We start from the raw sequence: 8,037 nt of genomic DNA, 5'->3' as shown, positions 1-8,037 counted from the left end.
TAGAATACATGCTGTGCTGAACACAGTGGGTTGACTGAGATAGGAAACAGATGATATCCACTCCTCTGCTCCTCTCTTTCACACCTACAGTAACATGATCTGATCCTAACCACTCACACATGACAGCTAGTTTACACTTCTCCCAGATTATCTGGTTGTCTTTCAAAATCCATTCCAATGTAGTGGTGGAAATATTTTCATTATGTCACATGAGAATATAGAAATGTGAATATCTGTAGTGATCTAGCAGGTACTGTACATATCCCTCCCCTATGGAAAATGTTCCGGCACAACATAGCCCACTTACACAACACTAACACACCCTGGGGATCATTTCTATACAAATATTGTTTGGGAAACATTGCATTCCATAACCACAGGTGGGGACAGCCCAGTGTTCCACTGTACTGTCAGTATTGACTGGTTTGCCATCAGGAAAAACTGGAACACTGGCAGGACATAGCGTACTGTACATACAGACTACTGGTATGGAAACACTATTGCAAAGTGCTTTGTACAAAATACTAAACACAAACATATAAATTAATAATGAATTATTATTACAGAAAAGGTGTGGAAACAAAAAATGTATCACATATAGAACTGGGATGTAGTTGCTCAAGGTAAAGAGTTTGGAAAAGGAAATGTATTCCCAGGTACATGCAAAAACTCAACTTCCTTTCATAACGCTTGATATTCAGTCACACAAAAGGTGTAGAGCATCCGAGAAAACAACAAAAACATTCTTCACACAGAGAATGGCCTTGAGTCGTCTCACAATAACAGATAGTAATTGTATCTCATTCTTGTCCTTGAAGAATACTGTGTACAGATATACAGGGAGTTCTTCTCTTATCTCTGGATATTCAATAGCAAAGTAATTATAACCATTTTTGAAATGTTTTATTGTCACATACACCGGATAGGTGCAGGGAAATGTGTTGTTTTACAGGGTCCGCCATAGTTAGTACAGCACCCCTGGAGCAAATAAGGGTTAAGTGCCTTGCTCAAGGGCACATTGGCAACTTTTCACCTTGTCGGCTTGAGTATTCTAACCCACAACCTTTCGGTTACTGGCCCAACGCTCTAACCTCTAGGTTATCTGCCACCCTACAAATCAATATGTTGTTGTGTCGTGGGATGATAGGCTATCTATGATTAAACAAGAAAACAATACCCCTCCATACTGACCCTATTTAGCTAACACTGATCAGTCTTTCCCACAACTCCAATGTAACACTGATCATTAAAACCAACTGCACGGCAGTCTTTCTCACAACTCCAATGTAACACTGATCATTAAAACCAACTGCACGGCAGTCTTTCCCACAACTCCAATGTAACACTGATCACTAAAACCAACTGCACGGCAGTCTTTCCCACAACTCCAATGTAACACTGATCACTAAAACCAACTGCACGGCAGTCTTTCCCACAACTCAATGTAACACTGATCACTAAAACCAACTGCACGGCAGTCTTTCCCACAACTCCAGTGTAACAGGCTCTTTAAAAAAGTTCGGCCAGCACACCACAGATCCGTTTGTATCACAGTAGTAGCATAGTCCTGATCAGTCCTGATCATTCTCACACAATCCAATCAGTCCTTTCTCAGTAGCTGTTGCTTCAGTAGCTGTTGGGAGTGATACACAGAACAGAAGACATCCATCAAACAGTAAATCCCTGTTTTCATTGCAAAGCTAGCTGAAGAGAAAACAGTGGGAGTCGGGTATCTGCCCAGAAAACCACAAAAACTAAGTGTGGCAAGATTATTACAATGCTAATTCCAGCTGAATACTATGAAAGGTAAAGAGAGTTGGGCGTCTGCAGTAATGCTGCCTCTATCTGTGCTCTATTTGCTTTTCACGCCTGTATGACCTTATCTGCCAATCAGAGAACTGTGATGTTCATGGAGTAAATGGAATGGTATCAAACACATGAAAACCCTGAGTTTTATACCATTCCATGCCGGCCATTATTATGATTCATCCTCCCCTCAGCAGCCTCCGCTGATGAACATCCTCAGGGTCTATGTATGTAACGTGTGTATGTGTATGGGCCAGTGAGCATCAGTGCTTTAGCAGAGGTGAGTGAGCGGTTCATTGTTAAAGGTTCATTGACCCGTTTCACCTCTATAAAACACGTGGATGCCACACACACGCACAAATCTCATTTTATTTGTCATATGCGCCGAATTCAACAACAACCTTACCGTGAAATGCTTATTTACAAGCCCTTAACCAACAGTGCAGTTAAGAAAAATAAAGTTTAGAAAATATTTACAAAATAAGCTAAAATAAATAGTCTGGGTGACCATATGATTAATTGTTCAGCAGTCTTGTGTCTTGGGGGTAGAAGTTGTAAAAGAGCCCTTTGGACCACACACCTAAATAACACACAGCTGAGAGTACAGGTTTTAGGGAGACAGACCCACAGTCCCAGTCCCTCCCTCCCCAGACTCTCTAACAGGATCAAAGCACCTCTCTGCCACAAGGGATACAAGTTCAGACATTGATAGAGAAACACACAGGACTGTACCGTGGGTTCTATAATTACATCAACAGGACTGGATCTACACGCTCTACTTCCCCACATGAAAGGCTGTTTGTAACACACAACAATAAGGGTGGGACTGTTTGTAACACACAACAATAAGGGTGGGACTGTTTGTAACACACAACAATAAGGGTGGGGGCTGTTTGTAACACACAACAATAAGGGTGGGGGCTGTTTGTAACACACAACAATAAGGGTGGGACTGTTTGTAACATACAACAATAAGGGTGGGGGCTGTTTGTAACACACAACAATAAGGGTGGGGGCTGTTTGTAACACACAACAATAAGGGTGGGGGCTGTTTGTAACACACAACAATAAGGGTGGGACTGTTTGTAACACACAACAATAAGGGTGGGGGCTGTTTGTAACACACAACAATAAGGGTGGGACTGTTTGTAACACACAACAATAAGGCTGGGCCTGTTTGTAACACACAACAATAAGGGTGGGGGCTGTTTGTAACACACAACAATAAGGGTGGGACTGTTTGTAACACACAACAATAAGGGTGGGGGCTGTTTGTAACACACAACAATAAGGGTGGGGGCTGTTTGTAACACACAACAATAAGGGTGGGGGCTGTTTGTAACACACAACAATAAGGGTGGGACTGTTTGTAACACACAACAATAAGGGTGGGACTGTTTGTAACACACAACAATAAGGGTGGGGGCTGTTTGTAACACACAACAATAAGGGTAGGGGCTGTTTGTAACACACAACAATAAAGGTGGGGGCTGTTTGTAACACAACAATAAGGGTGGGGGCTGTTTGTAACACACAACAATAAGGGTAGGGGCTGTTTGTAACACACAACAATAAAGGTGGGGGCTGTTTGTAACACAACAATAAGGGTGGGGGCTGTTTGTAACACACAACAATAAGGGTAGGGGCTGTTTGTAACACACAACAATAAGGGTGGGGGCTGTTTGTAACACACAACAATAAGGGTGGGGGCTGTTTGTAACACACAACAATAAGGGTGGGACTGTTTGTAACACACAACAATAAGGGTGGGACTGTTTGTAACACACAACAATAAGGGTGGGGGCTGTTTGTAACACACAACAATAAGGGTGGGACTGTTTGTAACACACAACAATAAGGGTGGGACTGTTTGTAACACACAACAATAAGGGTGGGGGCTGTATCAAAATAGAGAGGCAGTGAGGGGGCTTGATATAGGTAGGTGGGGGGGGGTAGAGGTATCAAAATAGAGAGGCAGTGAGGGGACTAGAGGTAGGTGGCGGGGGGTAGAGGTATCAAAATAGAGAGGCAGTGAGGCGACTTGATATAGGTGGGGGGGTAGAGGTATCAAAATAGAGAGGCAGTGAGGGGACTAGAGGTAGGTGGGGGGGTAGAGGTATCAAAATAGAGAGGCAGTGAGGGGACTAGAGGTAGGTGGGGGGGTAGAGGTATCAAAATAGAGAGGCAGTGAGGGGACTAGAGGTAGGTGGGGGGGTAGAGGTATCTAAATAGAGAGGCAGTGAGGGGACTAGAGGTAGGTGGGGGGTGGGGTAGAGGTATCAAAATAGAGGGGCAGTGAGGCGGCTTGATATAGGTGGGGGGGTAGAGGTATCAAAATAGAGAGGCAGTGAGGGGACTAGAGGTATCTAAATAGAGGGGCAGTGAGGCGGCTTGATATAGGTGGGGGGTAGAGGTATCTAAATAGAGAGGCAGTGAGGGGACTAGAGGTAGGTGGGGGGTGGGGTAGAGGTATCAAAATAGAGAGGCAGTGAGGGGACTTGATATAGGTGGGGGGTAGAGGTATCTAAATAGAGAGGCAGTGAGGGGACTAGAGGTAGGTGGGGGGGTAGAGGTATCTAAATAGAGGGGCAGTGAGGCGGCTTGATATAGGTGGGGGGGTAGAGGTATCTAAATAGAGAGGCAGTGAGGGGACTTAGTAAGGTGGGGTACCTAGCTAAACATAGATGGTGACGTTTTGTTTGCGAAGGCTAGACTTCCAGAGAAGGATCAACAAAAGTTGTGTGGCCAGAAAGGAATTACTGTAATTAATCAACTGCCCAATAAGTACACCTTGTTTAGACACATCACTGACTAATGCTTTCTGTTTGAGCTGGCTGCTCTTCCACAGAAAGAGTTTTGGAATTTCAGGATGAGGAAGAAAAACAGGACAGTTCTAAGTAAGGGAGATTAAAGGAGGTACTGTACATATATGGTTTATGAAGTAAATTCAGCAAAAAAAGATGTCCTCCCACTGTCAATTGCGTTTATTTTCAGCAAACTTAAAATGTGTAAATATTTGAACGAAACGATATGACTAACAGAAATGGAATAATGTCTCCCTGTTCAAAATCAAAAGTATCAGTCAGTATCTGGTGTGGCCACCAGCTGCATTAAGTACCAGGTTTGCCAGTTCTTGCTGTGAGGTGTTACCCACTCTTCCTTCAAGGCACCTGCAAGTTCCCGGACATTTCTGGGGGGGAATTGCCCTAGCTCTCACCTTCCGATCCAACAGGACCCAGACGTGCTCAATGGGATTGAGATCCGGGCTCTTCGCTGGCCATGGCAGAACACTGACATTCCTGTCTTGCAGGAAATCACTCACAGAACGAGCAGTGTGGCTGGTGGCATTCTCATGCTGGAGGGTCATGTCAGGATGAGCCTGCAGGAAGGGTACTACATGAGGGAGGAGGATGTCTTCCCTGTAACACACAGCATTGAGATTGCCTGCAATGATCACAAGCTCAGTCCGATGATGCTCTGACACACCGCCCCAGACCATGACGGACCTTCCACCTCCAAATCAATCCCGCTCAGGAGTACAGGCCTCAGTGCTATGCTCATTCCTTCGACGATAAACGTGAATCCGACCATCACCCCTGATGAGACAAAACTGCGATTCGTCAGTGAAGAGCACTTTTTGCCAGTCCTGTCTGGTCCAGCAACGGTGGGTTTGAGCCCATATGCAATGTTGTTGCCGGTTATGTCTGGTGAGGACCTGCCTTACAACAGGCCTACATGCCCTCAGTCCAGCCTCTGTCTATTGCGGACAGTCTGAGCACTGATGGAGTGATTGTGCAATCCTTTGTATAACTTGGGGAGCTGCTGTTGCCATCCTGTACCTGTACCCCCAGGTGTGATGTTCAGATGTACTGATCCTGTGCAGGTGTTGTTACACGTCGTCTGCCACTGTGAGGACGATCAGCTGTCTGTCCTGTCTCACCGTAGCGCTGTCTTTAATGTCTCACAGTACAGATATCGCAATTTATTGCCCTGGTCACATCTGCAGTCCTCATGCCTCCTTGCAGAATGCCTAAGGCATGTTCACACAGATGAGCAGGGACTCTGGGCATCTTTCTTTTGGTGTTTTTCAGAGTCAGTAGAAAGGTCTCTTTAGTGTCCTAAGTTTTCAGAACTGTGACCTTAATTGCCTACCGTCTGAAAGCTGTCTTAACAACTATTCCACAGGTGCATGTTCATTAATTGTTTATGGTTCATTTAACAAGCATGGGAAACAGTGTTTAAACCCTTTACAATGAAGATCTGTGAAGTTATTTGGATTTTTACGAATTATCTCTGAAAGACAGGGACCTGAAAAGGGCTTTCTTTTTTTGCTGAGTTTATTACTACGCCCATTTGCATTCCAGCTGAAGCGGACTCTCCTTCCAAAGAAAATAAGAGAAACAGACTCCATTCCATTGAAGGCTGACAGTGGTGGGTTATTGGGTGTTGTTTCAACTTGTGCCAGAAAGATGAAACACATATTGGACATCGATTGCTACGCAATATTTAATTCAATAGAAAACAGATTGGTATTGTGAAGTACAAATTCACAGCGTAAAATGACTAATCAGTAATCATGTACCACCTCCTGTACTCAGTTACAACAAAGCCATACAGTATGGTAGTCTAGTGCTTCATATATACTAAACAGTAAGTACTGTATGTGTAGGGTATAAGAAACACTAGAGCACCATATTCTATACAAAATATTTCAAGCCAACTGAACAGTTGGAAGACATAAGAACATTGTAGCAATTTCACTTACAGTGGTAACTACTGTATCACTGAATGAAAATACAAGCTCTCAGATCTCCCCCAAAACCAATTAAATAGAAACAAATCAATTAGAAAAATCTATCCAGAGTACACTTTTAAGGCATAGTGATTAAGATCTTCACAAGCTTCTCTGAGTATTAATTGTAAGGACTGCATAGAGGTTGTGCACAGATGCTACAAATACAATGTGTAAAGTGTGTGTGTGTGTGTGTGAAAAAATGGTGAGAGGATTGGTATCAGAGCAAACTCCATACATGCATCTGTAGTGGCAGGCAGTCAAGTAGTAGAACATACAGCAGAATAGGAATCAAACTGTCAGATAACGTTGCTAAAGCAATGTTAACTATGATACCACGTTCAGCAGAATATTGTTGATTTCATGAATTAGAAAAACTATCTACATTTGTTCATCATTCTCATATATCTGGCAGCATTTGGTCCAACCGTGTTTTAAAAAGTACACTTGCATATCAGATCTCCATTAAGGACTGGATGGAATAGTGTTTGCTGTGCATCAGGTCCGTGTGACAGGGCACCAGTAGGATCAGATGAAACACTGTTCACCCTGTGAAAACAGATATTAACCAGCTACAGTGTTAAATAGTCACAGTACATGTTGGTGTGGTTGCTCCTATCACTATTCAGTCAGTGTAATCATGTGACCAAACTCCTTTTCACTAAGAGTAATAGAGTATTGAAAAGAACCATAATAATGACCGTATTAAATAGTACCACAGAGTACTGAAGAGTACCACAGCGAAATTCTGTGTATTAAAGAGCACCATACTAATTACAGTATCATAGCATACCATAGAGTACCACAGAGTAATGATGAAATTGAAGAGTGCAACAGTGTATTGCCGTTTAGTCCTGTAAGTCAGTCCGTCCTGTAAGTGATTGTAAGTGCTTTAGACAGTGAGTCATCCTGCCTGTTCTTCTCAGAATGTGTTAGTGTTCTGTTACTGTATTCATGTTTATTGTATTGTATTCCTCCTGGAATCATCCTCTTCAGTACTACTAGGAGTCTACTGTCCAGCGTAGTGAGTCATCCTCCTCATCCTCTCCTTCTCCCTGAACCCGTGATCCCTCTCTCTCCCTGAACCTGTGATCCCTCTCTCTCCCTGAACCTGTGATCCCTCTCTCCCTCCTTTATACAGTGTTTTTATAGCAGGTCTATAGACCTGTCTCAGTGTACTGTACCTGTGTGTACAGTAGATGTCTATCTGTAGTGCTTAGAATAACTCTATCCCTCTACTACCCTCCCTCCAACCCTGTAGAGCTTAAAATACTCCCTTTAATCCACCTCCCTCCTTCCTTTCTCTATAGTGCTCAGAATAGCCCTTGTTCTCCTCCTCTTCCTACCACTACACTACACCTCCCGCTAGCAGGAACTGGTGTGAAGGTTGTCACTACCCCTCCCTCCCTCCCTCTAGCAGGAACTGGTGTGAAGGTTGT

The sequence above is a fragment of the Oncorhynchus keta genome, unplaced genomic scaffold, assembly GCF_023373465.1.
Source record: "Oncorhynchus keta strain PuntledgeMale-10-30-2019 unplaced genomic scaffold, Oket_V2 Un_contig_4917_pilon_pilon, whole genome shotgun sequence".
Classification (NCBI taxonomy): Eukaryota; Metazoa; Chordata; class Actinopteri; order Salmoniformes; family Salmonidae; genus Oncorhynchus; species Oncorhynchus keta.
This window is presented reverse-complemented; position numbering follows the sequence as displayed.